Raw genomic sequence first — 16,646 nt, 5'->3', positions numbered from 1 at the left:
TGCAATTCTAAACCGCGGTCCAGACTTGTTAAGACTTACATGACCTTTAATATAAATCCAATGATGTTTATTATGTTTGATAATGTGTAGGTAGGACATAAGGTCCATTCGACAATTGTCAACACAGTCGGCAACCGAGTTTATCAATCTTAATTATTCATTCCTATACTAACTAACTTACTTAGGTGGCACTACATCCCATTGAATGGATCAGTTTAGAGTGTAAAGAGTATTGGATCTATGGCGTATAGGTGTTTATTAAAATAACGAGTCGGTCAGCCACGTCCAGTACTTGGAAAAAATTTGTTCAACTGGCAACATAATTCCAGTTTTATCTGCACTGAAAAAACTGTATAAGACTGATTCCCATGGGATTGGGAAACCTCGTATTTTACATTTCGTATTTTACATCTTCGTATTGCACATTTCGTATTGCGGAAACTTCGTATTTCAGCACATTTCGTATTTTACCATTTCGTATTTCACATTTCGTCTTTCATATATTTTGTACAAAAATTGAACAATTCGTCTGCCATACATTTCATACAAGCATATCAACCAATAAAATAATAGAATTGTAGTTTTATAAGGTCAAGGGCGCTATGCGCCTCGGGTCTAAGTTTGAAGTCGAACATCATGCTTTTTAATTATTCATTTATTTAAAATTTTTATGTAAATTTCCAACTGCTTCAGCAAATATTTCAAATTTTACCACCAAGTCTGAGAAATATTGGTAAATGTTTACAATATGCTCTTAAAACCCATTTGAGCCTTTTATTCATAACTTTATCAAGACATTAGATGGAGATTTTATAAAAGGGAAACGTGACCATTAAAATGGATTTTATAATAATTCCTTAAGTTTTTTTTTGTAGATATATCTTGTGTAGCCGGGCTTTTGCCCTGAAAGATTCCTTATGGAGACCAAAGCTTTTCGCGGCCAATTGCCCAGCACCGCCCAGGCTCTGTGCCTCCATCCGATCTCTTCCAGGCCATGTTACCGACTGACTGACAGTTATCTCTGGTCTTATCTCCTGTTATCCTGTTAACCAAGGCCAAGCTCACAGACGACGAGCAACCGAACCAGTAAAAGGCCTTGCTTGGAGCGGGAGGAGGGAAATATGAAGTTGCTGCGAACAGGGAAGGGATAGCCGAGCCATTGCCGCTCTGTATTATTATTATTGGATATGTGATAGAGGTGGTCCAAGTGAACATTTCGTCCTTTGACACCGTGCATTTTGATTTCGTTAAAACTATTAAAAATTGACTAGATTTCGAGCAAAAATCACTGAAGACTAATTGGACATGAATCACAGAACCAAGTTTTACCAATTTCGAAGCCCCATTTAATAACTTAGGTCCCATTTTCGAAGCAAAATATCGGAGTCCATTTGACATTTCAAAATTTAGGTTATGTTTCGTTCTTTTAGCGATTTTAATCATTTCTTGGACTGTTTTCACTAGTTTTTCATCACTATATGTTAAAAAATTACTTGTTTTAAGGAATTTGTGTGGTAGTTCCCCCGACACCTAAAGCTTAAAATCTCCCGCTTGTGGCATTCTTCCCTTTTGTGATGTTATCATCACCGGCTAGCGCCACTTGCTCGGTTCGATCCTCGCTCACCCTCAGTGTTAGTCGATCACAAGACAGCGAGAGAAGAAGACATTCTCTCCAAAAGTTCGAGAAAGGAGTTCTCTTACTGCCCATTCAGTCAGATTAGTTTCGGGAACAAGCGAGGAGGGGTTGCGAGCAAGCGAGAGCAAGCCCCAGTTCTGCCTATAGGCGGGCAAAAGTGGATTTTACCTCCACATTTGAATGTTATTTTTTCACAAAAACTTAAAAAATTATCGAAAAACTAAGAAAATGTGGGAGCATTTCGCATGCAAACAACTGAGCATTCTCAAAGTCGCACACTAACGCAGCTGTCATCAGCAGGCTGTCATACACGCTCACTTCCCTATCCTTATTCAGAGCGGCAATGGCCGAGCTCAATTTCGTTATCAGGAGGAAAGTTTCTCTAACACTTAAAAATTTCTATTTTTTATCACATAAAACTGCAGCCTATTTATATATTACGTTTTTTTTGCCAAACATTTTTTTTTTATGAAATCCGTGCAAGAAAAAGTATGCGGCTGTCGGAAGTTGCATTAAAGTAGTCGTAAACGACTATTCGAACCGATCTATAATTAAATTTTTGCGCGGAATTTCTCAAAATTTTCAGTTTTCACTATCTTAGCAATAAAATTTTTCTATATAAAGTAAAATTTACGAATTTTATTTTCTTTCAACTTCGTCGTATTCCGCATTCAGATATGAAAAATACCAAAGGCACGGAAACAAAAATATAGAAAAACAAAACGAAAGAAATAAAAAGAATATAAAATTAAAAAAAAATAAAAACGACACGTCTGACACAGGGTAAGGGGACCCAGCATTGAGCCATTAATTAACTCCCTGGTTTAGGAACTATTTTAGCCCTCATCGGCAAGGTCTGAGCGGCCCAGCAACGAAAGAGTTCCCTGTTCCACATTTCCCGACGGTCGCGGCCTCCCAAATGTTCAGAAAGTGGTGGCCACCAAGGAGAACTATTGCTTCAACCGCGTTCGTTTTTTCCCACGCCGTAAGGATTTACATTGAAGCGAACCCTGTTCCGAACGCGTTTGATGAATGGTGTTCAAACAGGGAACTTTCGTTGCTGGGGGTAGACCCGAATTAAGGGCAATGGCTCGGCTATCCCTTCCCTGTTCGCAGCAACTTCATATTTTCCTCCTCCCGCTCCAAGTAATGCCTTTTACTGGTTCGGTTGCTCGTCGTCTGTGAGCTTGGCCTTGGTTAACAGGATAACAGGAGATAAGACCAGAGATAACTGTCAGTCAGTCGGTAACATGGCCTGGAAGAGATCGGATGGAGGCACAGAGCCTGGGCGGTGCTGGGCAATTGGCCGCGAAAAGCTTTGGTCTCCATAAGGAATTTTTCAGGGCAAAAGCCCGGCTACACAAGATATATCTACAAAAAAAAACTTAAGGAATTATTATAAAATCCATTTTAATGGTCACGTTTCCCTTTTATAAAATCTCCATCTAATGTCTTGATAAAGTTATGAATAAAAGGCTCAAATGGGTTTTAAGAGCATATTGTAAACATTTACCAATATTTCTCAGACTTGGTGGTAAAATTTGAAATATTTGCTGAAGCAGTTGGAAATTTTCATAAAAATTTTAAATAAATGAATAATTAAAAAGCATGATGTTCGACTTCAAACTTAGACCCGAGGCGCATAGCGCCCTTGACCTTATAAAACTACAATTCTATTATTTTATTGGTTGATATGCTTGTATGAAATGTATGGCAGACTAATTGTTCAATTTTTGTACAAAATGTATGAAAGACGAAATGTGAAATACGAAATGGTAAAATACGAAATGTGCTGAAATACGAAGTTTCCGCAATACGAAATGTGCAATACGAAGATGTAAAATACGAAATGTAAAATACGAGGTTTCCGTGAACCGATTCCCATAAGGTGACCCATAATGATGAATATTCTGGATTTTGGTGCCGTGTATTCCCAGGTTATAGAAACGGCTGCTATGTAGTTTTTTCAGTGTGACCAAACACTGCCACTAGCCACAACGAAAGGTAAAGGATACCATTAAAAGGTACCGCGTTACAAATATATAATTCGAAAACAAATGTACGAATGAAGCTCGAAAGGACGGACAAGACATCTACCACCAAACCTCTTCATTACCGGCAATCCGTAGCCATGGTCTGCTAGCATCGAGGCACACCCAATTCTTTAAAGACTTAAAGACATCATCCACTCTGTCTTTACATCTCCTTCTAAGATGACCTCCCGAACTTTTCCCCTCCGATTCCAGATTACATAGTTTTCTGAACATTTTCTCATCTGGCATCCAGTACACATGACCGAGTCAGCTCATTCTTCTCGCCTGGGTAAAGACCAGAATGTTGGGTTCCTCTTACAGCTGCTCCAATTAATGGTTCATTCTGATTCCGAATTCCCCCGTTCCAACATCCTTCACGATTTCAAAAAACTTACATAGAATCCATCTCTCGAAAACCAGTAGTAGTCTCTCTTTTATGCGCGTTAGCGGTTCCACTACAAAGACCGTATGTGACAATGTGTTTCAGAATTGTCCTTTATACTTTGGTTTTCGATGGCCAAGACACGTTCTTTGTGCGAAAAACTGATGAGATGAGAGTGTGTAAAAACACCTGTAGGGAGAAGTGGGGCACCTTTGAAAGTGGGGTACCTTTGGAATTGGGATTTTTCATCTATCTTTAAATAAAATTGTGCCTAATCGTGATATAATTTAGCTGCGTAAACAGATTGAGAAGCTAAATTACATTATGATATAGCTCAGTTCCACTTAAACATAGGAGGAAAATCAAAATTTCAAAGGTGCCCCACTTTCAAAGGTGTCCCACTTCCCTCTATCCCGTCACCAGTCTCTCATTTACCTATATCCTGACTTTATTTCCCGCAGTCAAAATCGAGCCCAGGTATTTGAAGTGTATGACCACTTCAAAGATCCACTTGTCTCTGACGATATACTGCCGGTACATAAGGTGCTATACGGAAGAGATCTAGATGCTAGAGACGAAAGAGATGTGGCTCAAGATCAGCTAAAGAAAAATGAAATATATTGGCTCCGACAGCATAGCATTCACTATGATACACCCAAATACGAAAGCTGGTGAAAATGATGCTCTACCTCATCGTAGTCTCGAATTGTTCACCTAAATCAACTTCGTTCGAGCTTTTCATAAATCTTTTTCACTTTATCAGGTTTACCGATTCATTCACAACTTATTTTAACCCATAAACGGTTTATAAGATTACATATAATATCACAGAAGCGACACGATTTAATAATTTAAACAATAAATAAATGTTGGTTCAAAACCTCTCCTCTTTACTGAATTGTAATCGATTATAATTAATTCAAACTTCATATGATCCAAGACCTTTTCAACGATACTAAACATGGTTACGTTCGGTTGAGATATACGCTCTTTAGGGTCTCTAAACTTTGACCTTGGAAAACCATTATTAATATTATTCCATGCAATTTTTCTAAAATATATTTAAAGTTGAAAACTTAATTTTGTGTAACGAGTATCTACTTTTCATCAATAAATTAAATTCGAGGTGATTCAAAAGCACAAACCAAACATTTTAACGTTCATCAGTGACAAATTGTAAAATTTTAATGATTAAGTGATAACACTATAATATAGTAAAAGAAAAATCTTTTTGGAAAGAAAATTAGTAAATTTAGTAGGGGAGACCGGGGAGGTTTGGGACAGGGGTAGTGTGGGACAAGGCGATTTTTTCAATTCATTTTTGAAATAAATGGGATTTAACCATTACTGTAGCGTAGGCAATATTAAGATGTATCTTGACTAAAAGAATGGATATCCTCAGTTTTATTGTTTTAATTCTATGAACATTTTTTTAAAAATTGATAAAAATCGTATATTTTGACGTCTCAGTTTTCCTCTTTGTATTTTATATCAGCGATATATAATCAAAACTTTTTTATCTCATTAGGTAGCAGTGTAATCTGGGAACATATTTTTATATAAGTTTCAGAGATTATACGCTCTTGTTTTTTACATAAAGGTTTTAAATACCAAAACTACACGCGGGGATGTTTGGGACACCTGAACGGGGATGAATGGGACATTGATATTCGACAAGATTGTAGGTGGTATGCAATTGTTTATTGTCAAAATGAAGAGTAATGCCCAGTTTCTACTGGAAATCTACCTCTTGTGCAAAGTTTATCAGTGCAGCAGAAATCTCTAACTACAGGGACAATTAAACCATCATTGTCTTGGGAATCAATAATTCCTTCTCAGAAGATATTCGATCTTTGCCCAATTTAGTTAGAAACTATTTTTTTTCGAAAATTTCTCGAACAAGTTCTCCAGAAAAGGCAAGGCGAGAGATAATTCAGAGAAATAATGAGAAAACAGGTACCATGCAGTTGTCGTAAAATTAAACAGGAATCCGCCAATGACTTCAAAACTAAAAGTTTTAAGAAAATCTACTCGCCTGAGGAATTTGATAATCATGATTGCAATATTTAGAATAAAGAAAAGCAAAGAAAGGTAAATGGAAAATAAGAAGAAAATACTTTAAATAATTGATTGACAATAAATGACTCTACTGTACAAATAAAATTGATATTAATTTCTAAGTGTAAATAAAAGATGAAATATTTTTATTTCTATCAGAAATATTTTTGATCTGGTATTTAAAATTAATTAACGTGTTCCAGTAATACAAATTATGCGAGAAAAAACGCGTCCCAAATATCCCCTTTTGCGTCCCATACTGCCCCACATCGGGGAGGTTTGGGACAAAGCGTCAAGTAAAATGTTTTATCTTCTCCAAGAAAACTCAGTTGTTTTCCAAGTTCTATCGAGTACTTTTTATAAAGTCAATACCCATAAGTATCCTATAGACCGCATAAAATTGTAATACACTATCGTGGTTTTTTGGAATAGTGTCTCAAAGTCAAAACATGAAAAAGTGTCCCAAACCTCCCCGGTCTCCCCTAAATAAAAAAATAAAATAGGTAAGTACAGTGCCAGCTCTCTAATCCGGATCGCCATAATCCGGACGAGTTATCGACGGTTACATTTAAAATAATTTTGAGGTCATGTATGCATATGCGTTCAGCAATGAAAATGAATTATCCTGTGATGTTTTTGTTTAATAAATGAAGTATAATAGCATAGAATGCTCTAATTATGTGTTTTTAATTTTCTTTAAAACTTTATTCTAATTCTACAAAAAAAAACTTGTATTATATTTTCGAGACGTTGAACAAATTCAAAAAATCCATCCCGATTATGAAGCGGACATCTGTCATATTGTCTCCCAATTATCCGGATAACGAAGCGGGCACTGTAAACTAATAACGTATGATCTGAAAACAGTACCTCTGACCCGTACAGAAGAGAGAAAGCTGTTGATCTTTGAGAAACGGATCCTACGACGAATCTACGGGCCTTTCCATGAGAAAACTACAAGGGATTTCCGAATAAGGATGATGAACCACGAACTGGAAGAGCTTTATGGAGAGGACGACATTGTCGTCTCTATTTGGGCGAGAAGATTGTGCTGATTCGATTACATTACATTTACCGTATGCCAGAGAAGAGAATGCTCAGGAAACTCTATGAGCGAAATCCGGAGAGGACGAGGAGGAGGGGACGCCCCGGACGAAATGGAAAAACACAGTGGACGATGTCCTCAAAACATGGCGAGGTTTGTGCAGGAGGTCTTGTATCTTAAAGGGACGTAAATGGCCAAGTAAATTAACAAATTTGGTAAGTAAAATATGAAAATGGTTCAGGGGGTCCGTGGTGCAATTGGTAAGAGCGTGCGGCTCTTGGGCGGTGTGACCCCTGGCTCGACTGTCACAATTGTGAGTTCGAGTCCCGCCCGGTGCAAATGATTGAAGCGTCTGAATGGACATTTTTCACGCAACATTGTAAACCGAATAAAACATTTGTAAACCGAACAATGTACAAAATGGCAATAAAAGCCCGGTACATCGAAATAAATAAATAAATAAAAATGAAAATGGTTCATAACATCTTGATTTTCCCTTTGCCAATAATATTGCACTAGGGGAAAGTACTCTCCTTTTGAACGTGCATGCCTTCGAATAATATGAATTTTCTCTTAGTTTTCCTAAAAGACTTACACATTTTTATTAAATATTTCTTAGTTTATTATCAATTATTGGTAATTATGTGATAATCATGTGCAAATCTCTTAGGAAAAATAAAATAAATTCACATTATTTGAAGGCATGAACGTTCGAGGGAGAGTACTTTCCCCTTATTAACCAATTCTCATTTTTTTACTTACAATTATTAATATTGTATAGTCCTACATGTTACTTTCTGTATCCTGGGCATGAACCAATAAACTTATTATTATTATCATTATTTTTACCAAAATACTTATCAATCTGCTGCAGCCAAATAGCAAAGACCTTCAGGACAGAGCAGCTTTAGGAAAGAGATCTTTGATGTTATCTTCTTACAAAAAACAAACTGTCCAAGTCCCTGTAATTCTAAATGAATGATATGTACAACTCTTATAATCTACGGATTACGCTATTCTATTTTTGAGTTCTTTGAAAATAAATTAAGCTCAAAAGGAAACACGAATAATTTTAATTCATCTCTTATAGAAGATTATCGTCGTTATTTACTGTGTGAGCGATTGGAGAGTGCGGTATATTTGTTTTTTAGTCAGAGTTGGAAGGCAATTTGTAAATTACGACGTTTCTTCTTTTCATTATTATTATCCTTCGACGTGAGGGAAGTGCGGTCGAGAGTGAGTAAAATATCCCAACCAATTTACAACGTAACCACAAAATTTACTTCGCCACATTATTTCCTTTTATCCACCTACTTTTTCTCGCACCCACCCTGAAAAAAAAAACACTTGGTCTTATTTACCATCCACTTTGATGCTGCGAGACAGAAGGCAAATGGGTGGGCGAAAAACTGACACATTTCAAACATTTTCTTTTCATTTTCTCGCATTTTCCCATTGCTCATGGGATTTTCTGTCTTTTGTCCTATATAGAATTTTCTAGACATCGGGGTAAATGAGCATCTTTGTGCAATTATCGTGAGTCAAATAAGGCATTTCACTCAACTTTTTCCAGAAGCAATAAAAAGTGGACATCGAGTAGCATAAAATGCGGGAAAAAAAACTTTCCCAGGGTTTAATCAGTGGGAAATGTATATAAAAAAGTCTCCACATTATGAGCACTTCCTTCGGCACTAATTGAAATAAACCTCTTGGCTGGAATTTATAGAGAAATCGTAAAAATTTACTTTTATTGCTCTCTGCAAACTATCTGTTCTCTTATACAATATAATGAAAAAGTAAGACAAAAGAATTTTCCATGAGTTAAAAATTTCCCAAGTGAGAAAGTTTCCTTCGTTTTTAGCTTATTCAGTAGACTAACAAAAGAATTTAAAGTGCTGTACACCAAGTAAATTTAATGAGTAGAACAGAGGAAAAAATCACTTAAGGAATGCATATTAATAAAATAGCTCGACTTTTAGCGGATATACCAAAAGGAGAATGAAATTTCTTTCAGGAAATATGAATTACTTGGAAATCTCTTACACTTTATATTTTTTTATTCTAATTTACAGCAAAGAAAAACGACTTTATTGCTCCAAAGTCTTGAAAATTTAATATTTCTAGCAAGATTTTCAAAACTATCAGACACAAGATTAATATGGGAGTAAAATGTCCTTTAGACATAAAAAAGAAACGCAATACTAAGGAAAAGATCAAACCGTCTCAACTTTGCGAAGTTCTCGAACTCATCAGATAAAGCTCTCCTGTGATTAAATTGATTCACAAACCAAAAAAAGTGTTTTAAAATAGAAAATTAGTTAAAAAGTACGGATTTTAGAATATTTTTGACTTGACCAATTCATTACTCTCATTACGGTCATTACTGATTGGGACTGATATAGTCGGTTTCGGAATTTCAAGACCTTTCCAAAAAATCTAAGTTCAAGCAAATTGGTTAAAAATGAGTCCTCCAGAAATGGTTGAACTTAAGTCTTTAAATAAACTCAAAATTACACTGAGAGAAATCCGAAAAAGTTAAAATAACATTCCGGAAATGTTAATTTTACCCTGCAGTATTGATCCAAAATCGGTGTAAATAATATGTTTTTTAGGTGTATTAGGGGTTAAAGTTACCCTTTATCATGTTAATTTTACCCTTAAAAGGTGTAAAATTTACATTAAAAAATGTTGATATATTTTTACACCCAAAAAGTGTTTAAGTAATGACGAAAAAAAGTTAATCGCAGCCTCTTTTTTTTCTCAGTGTATGAATTTTCTGGTTATACACTGAGAAAAAAAAGAGAGTACGATTAACATTTTTTCCTCAGAAATTTAACACTTTTTAGGTGTAAAAATATATCAACATTTTTAAAGTTAATTTTACACCTTATTAAGGATAAAATTAGCATGAAAAAAGGTAACTTTAATCCCCAATACACCTAAAAAGGGTAATATTAACCCTTTTTAGGGTATCTGTTAATTTTACCTGCAGGGTAAAATTAACATTTCAGGAACGTTATTTTAACTTTTTCGGATTCCTCTTAGCGTTGGTGTATGGACGATACATCCGCTTGGGCTACCTCCAAAACATAAGGATAAGAGAAAAAAGGGAACAGGTACCCCTGCCCAATTTTTCCGATCTTTGTCAGAAAATTATTCTTCTTTCAAATTAAAACTGCAGGCAAATGACTAAGAAGTGAACACTATCAGACCAGATATGTGAGAGCGCGGGAAAAGTTGTTGGTTTATCGAGAGGAGGGAGAATGAACCATGCCTAGAGGACTTTGAACCCTGGAGAATCCTGATTTGTGATTAAAAAACACTCCCGAGTGCCGTTAATTGTTTTCAAATAAGAAAAGCAAGCACCTTTGCAGGCTTCCCGAAATGAGGTTAGGGGAACTCAGTGCGAAGAAAGTCAAAGAGTTACTCTCTACCTTCACGCCCTCCTTTACAAATTAGAGACTCAAGAAGTAGTATTTCGTGATCTCCGGAAGGCATGTGTCTTAAATGTGAAAAGCAGTTCAATCAAGTTTAAATGTTAAAGTGTCGACGATGCGACCTATCGTTAGAAAGATCTCGATTTCAGATCCAATATATCATCGGTTGCGTCTACCTCTGTCGTATCTGCATTTCTTTTGTGTCAGCATTTCACGCAAGAGGGCCAAGAGGGGATGTCTGAATTGTAGCTTGCACCGAATGCAGATTCAAAATTCAGATACGACAGAGGTAGACGCAACCGACGATGTACTAAAATTTCATCGAAATCCCTTCATAAACACCGAAAATACAGTCCGGTCAAGACATTTTTGATTATAACTCAGGTGAGGGAATATCGAAGGAGGAGTGTGACCTACCGTTGGAAAGGTCTTGACACCTGCTACAACGTGCTACAATTTACAGAAAAAGCATCATCTACTGTTCGAAATATTTCAAATCGAAATTTCGAAAATGTATTTTTCGATTAAACCGGATGAAAATGAAGTGTTCATGTTGTAGCACTTAACAACAGCGTTCCAAATCACTAAAAAAAATTTTAATTTTGATAATGAGAATCGGAGGTATAGCTATTTGAAAATAAAATTTTTGATCTCTTATAGCTCAGGTCGGGGAGTCTAAGGGGCTTAATTTTATTTTTATTCGAAAGGTCTCAGGCTCAGCTATAACATACTAAAATTTGAGATCGTTCGATGCCATAGGGGCTGAGTTATTAAGAAAACAACATTTAGGTGTAATCCAAAATGGCGGAAGGGTAGTGGTGTATGGGGTGGATCAGACATCGCCTACTTCTAGCGACCCATCGACATATAACCTTTGCTGAAAACCGCTTGTCGATATCTCTTTCCGTTCTCACTCCAGAAGTGCTTATACGACGGATGGGACGGGAGCGGGAGGAATGGGACGTCCACGAAAATCGTTTAGCGTACATCATATTCGTGATCTAGAAATATCAAAACGAGTTTGAGCGCGATCTGACGAGGTCGAATTCAGACCACAAAAGCTGAGATTGTAAAGAATCTCAGCTAAAAGTCATACATGTAAGATAGGTAGGGGACGGTGGGACCATTTCAGGAAGTATTTCTATTACTTCTCATATGATATTTATTTATTATCTCAAAATCTCATATAGGTATTCGAAGTTATATAACTTGAACAGCCCCATCCCCTCAGAGCTTTAATTAAGTCGAAATATAACAGAAATTATACATCCACTGCAAATATTTAACTTTGAGTAGTAAATAATCAGGGAGGATAATTAATCAAATTCACTAAATCAGCCAATTCTGCTTGAAGCTTATTTAGTGAAATTGTCTTATTTTTTTTATATTTTTTAATCATAAAATGCTGAGAATATTACAGTTCACGCGTTTCCATCCGAGTGGAATCCATCGTTAATATCCGAGTGGATTTTTTTTTCAAAATTTCTCATTTTTTCCTTTTATTAAATTTTAGGTCAAATAAAACTTCATTTATAAGTTAATTTAGTCCCGCACTGCCCAAATTCATTTTGATTTCAGTCTCCATGGAGCGTGTTTTGCTTGCAGATAGAAGAATATTTAAAATGAAAATCAATTCAAACATCATGCAAATTGCGGTTCAAAATTAAAATCAATTTTCTTTGACTAATCAGAAAGTTTCAAGTGTTATTCGTTCAAATTGAAAACTTCACTTCATACACCATTTTGTACCACCTATAAGCATGACAAAATCATAAGAAATCCATGTCATACTATAAAGTTGTACCCTTTTCCTGACTTCCCTTTTAAAACTTAAGTAATTAAATTATTTAATCAAAAGAGAACTGAATTTTAATAAAGATTTTCAGTTCTTAGCTCACGTTGAAGTAATGATGAGTATTAAAGAATTTCACATATATACATTCTTCATTGAAGGAAATTTATACGTCAGTTTTTTTAAGAACATAAGTATATAGAATTATCCTTTGCAGAATTTCCTTGATCTATAAGATCCTTTTGTAATGCAACAATTACAGAGCGAAACCAAAAGATATACTGGAAACTTTATACTGCTGAAAATCTTTTGCGTCAACAGGATTTTCCAAGAAAAGCTCACACGAAAATATGTATACGCTGGAAATAATTATCATCTGTCTTTTATAGCTAAAACTCTCAAGAGAGAAATAAATAAATGTGAGTTCGTGATATTATATGGAATGCTAACTCAAAAGATGCGACAAAGCACTCCAGCTTTGAGAAATGCTTGAGCTCATAACTTTGATCCTACATCCAAATTTATCCCAAAGCTAAATTTACTACATTATACTTATCTAGACTAATAAAGTTGTTTTGTGATCCAATTTGTATTAGCAATAATAGAAAGAATTATGATCACAAGAATGTTTTTTCAGTCATGAAGTACAGTAGAGTCTCGCTATAGTCCATATTTGGTTTCAAATTGACACTTGGGTCGCACTATAGTCCATGTAATTTTTTTTAGTATTGAAATTGCTCGACGGCTTCCACTTTCTTTGCGATTGTGGTACTTGTCCTTGCTCTCTTCATTGTGGATCACAATTATCACAACTACTTAATAAAGTTTGCCAAAAATATTAAAATAATTATACATGTCGCATACTAAAAAACATAACCTAACTTAAAATCAGTGTTTTGAAATCAACGGTCGATAAATTGTGGACTATAGAGCGATGGTTTCGAAATACACAGACTATACAAAAATGCTGATTTAACTGACGAGTAAGTTAGGTCAATTGCTGATCCAAGCGACGTCAGACTTATTGAAGGCACTCATGTACTTTTAAAATATTCTCAGTGGAATATTTTGATGTAAGTTCACTAAACAAATGGCATTTTGATATTTATCTGATATGAGAGATAGTGAAACTATGAGAGTTAGTAATCTCAAGTTCTTTGAAAAAACGTTTATCCCATCACTCAAGACTTGGAATGAGTAACATTGCCCTTACTTGCTTCCTTTCATTATTTTTTGGATGTCTCAAAATGCAAAAATATTTTTTATTAATTTATTAATATTCAACATATCAAAAGATTTGTTTTCAGAAGATTTTAAAGTTTTAAAACTACTTCTAGTGAAGGAATAATAAAACATTTTTTCTTGGATTTGCTTTTTTTCAATTTTCTCAAGTCAAGGAATATTCTTAATCTTAATTATCCTAATTATCCTGAAAAGCTTAAAACCAGTCAAATGGAAAATATCCTTTTTGAAATGCAAGCAAAACAAAAAAATAGTTCGCAATTAAATTAAAAGTGAATATTTTATTTATCTATCTCATGTTTCAAAAGCGTTTCAAGGGTTGTTTCAAGATATTCAATGAAAATGAGCGGGAAAATCAATAAATAAACAAAATTACCAGAACCTGTTAAAAGAGGGCACTTGCGTTTGCGAAGAGACAGAAAATTAAAGATAAGCCCTTATATAGTTATAGGAGTAATGATTCTAATGTAGACAATTCTATGTAAATAATCAATGCGTATCTGGTATAAATCATTTATGACTACACTCAGTCCCGGCATTAAGTCCTTCGGGATTATGCACCTGACGGAATTATGCACACACAATTATGCAAATTTGCCTACCATCGGGGGTCAATTTATGAAATCATTTTTGAAATACGCCTGAATGCATACTATGTTGCGACGCGGGAAATTTGAAAATATTTTGCTACTTTTTCAGACAAAATTTTAATTTCTTTTTTTTTAAGGTTTTTTTTTATTATTCTAACCATTTATTGAAGAACTCTGGCCATGTACTGTTTGTTAATGCATTTATATTGTTGAATTAGTTGAAACATTTGAATCTTTTTGTTTGAACTACTTTTACCGACTTTTACTCTGCGCGAAATTCGTTCAACGGTCAATTTATTCAAAAGAAAGCCCCTGTAGGTATGCAAATTTTCTCGATGCATAATGCCATTTCGCGCGTTTTTTTCGGTCCCGAAAATGTGCATAATGCCGGGATCTAGTGTATGCCGAATATGCACCATTATGCAATACTTTTCAGGTAAAATTCAGTCAGAAAAAATAGCAACCACAATATAATGCTAACTTTACTATAAGCGACTCAATACACGAATTTTACATAGACAGTATGAAAGGAAAGTTCATGACAACGCATTCAAATAAATCTTATTAAAAAATTTCGTTAAAATAATTTTCTTTCCCAAATCGATAAAGCTTTTCTTGTATTTTATTTGGAAGAACATTTACATTTGTCAAACATTTAAGGAAGAAGTAGAAAAGAAATTCTTTTCAAATACACGCCGTACAGCAGTACAGAGAATTTCCTTAAAACAAATTATTTTTTAACAAAAATGTCTCCCAGAGTGTATAGAGGCCTTTACAAAGAAATATGTAATACTTTACATTTTTCTAAAACATTATTTTTTTGCATCATATAATCAACTATGAATATGAGGAATACACATAAATCGGTAATATAGTGAACCATCCAACACGCCAAAATTTTTTTTACATTGGGATACAACCTCCCGAACAAATCTTCTAAACATTCCGGCAGGAACAAATGTTATACAATATTACATAAATATTATATACGAATAGGAAGAGTAGGTCTTCGGGATTCGGGATAGTAATGTGCGATTTTAGAAAGAGACTTTTTGGCAGCATGCAGCATGAGTATTAGTGAAACTGCCGTGTACGTGTGTATCACAAATATTATATTTTTGCACCTGATGAGGCAATTTTCTTCCATGAAAGGTATGTCTCAAGCTTTCGTGACTACTTTAATAACTTATTTTCGTATAATCCTTTGCAAAAGGATAAAAAATTTACACATTTATTGTTGCTGTTTTAGAATATAACAAAAACACTGTAGAACGAGTGAAACTTATCTCGGACAATGTCAAGGATCGAACATCATATATTTATATATGACACATTTAAAACAACGGACTCAGATTTTTGTCAGACTAGTACCATATGAACATGTTATAACTCCGACTTTGTTCCGGGAGGGATTTCATTATTTAGCTCTTTTCATCACAAAATACTTTTCACACAACACTTCAAAATCTCTGAACTTCTGAACCACAAAATTTTATTTTCCAAAAAAAAAGTGCAATTTTCATGCAAAACGCTTTTCAATTTTCACCTTATTTCTTTCGGCACTATATTTTTCCGAATCACAACACAAATCTCTACCTCAGGAGCTATTCCTCCCATTTTTCAACAATTACAATTATTGAGAAAACACGCGAAAACTATCACCACTTTGCTAATTAACTGCACTGTGAATTATTATTTTGTCTGCCATTTGGAAATTCTAGGCAACCCCGAAAGTGGAAGCCACTGGAAATTGCTTATTTGGCGCGTGCAAATTAGCAAACTTTTGCATCCTTTTGCGAAAGAAACTTGAGTAAATTTGAATTGACCAAAAGATCGATTGAAATTACTTTATTTCACATAAAATTTTCTTAAATAAAAGCGCAAACTATATGAGAATTTGAAAATTTTACAGGAAAATATATAGATATGTGTTCTAAGATTCTTGCCAAATTGCTAGGAAAAAGGAAATTCAATAGAAATTGGCTTTTTGCTACAAAAATCTGTAAAAATTCACTTTGGCATTTTTAGTCCATTTTCAGAAAATTTATATAAAAATGACAGGAAAATGGGAAAATATTTATTGGGAAATGAATTTATGAGTCCTAGAACTGCTGTAGAAGTTTTCCGGAACGAAAAACTATTGCAAAATTGCTTTTTTGTTGAGAATATTTAAACTGACCTGGCATTTTATGCCAGTTTGGTATTTTTACGTGATTTTTGGCTCGGGTTTCAAAGTCTTAAGGCATTCCAACAAGTTTTGACGCTCCTGTCAAAGACTTTCACTTTCATCATTTTCCTTTTGTGAAATTAATCCACAATGGACAGGCATTAAAAAAGATCAAGATGTACTCACCTACCTGCGAAAGTTACAGACACGAGGTTTTCTCTATCCAGTGGGATTTATTTGTAGATCCAGTAATGCAACGAACAC

The sequence above is a fragment of the Phlebotomus papatasi genome, chromosome 1 (assembly GCF_024763615.1).
Source record: "Phlebotomus papatasi isolate M1 chromosome 1, Ppap_2.1, whole genome shotgun sequence".
NCBI lineage: Eukaryota > Metazoa > Arthropoda > Insecta > Diptera > Psychodidae > Phlebotomus > Phlebotomus papatasi.
The sequence above is the reverse complement of the archived record's forward strand: the minus strand, read 5'-3'. Positions refer to the sequence as shown.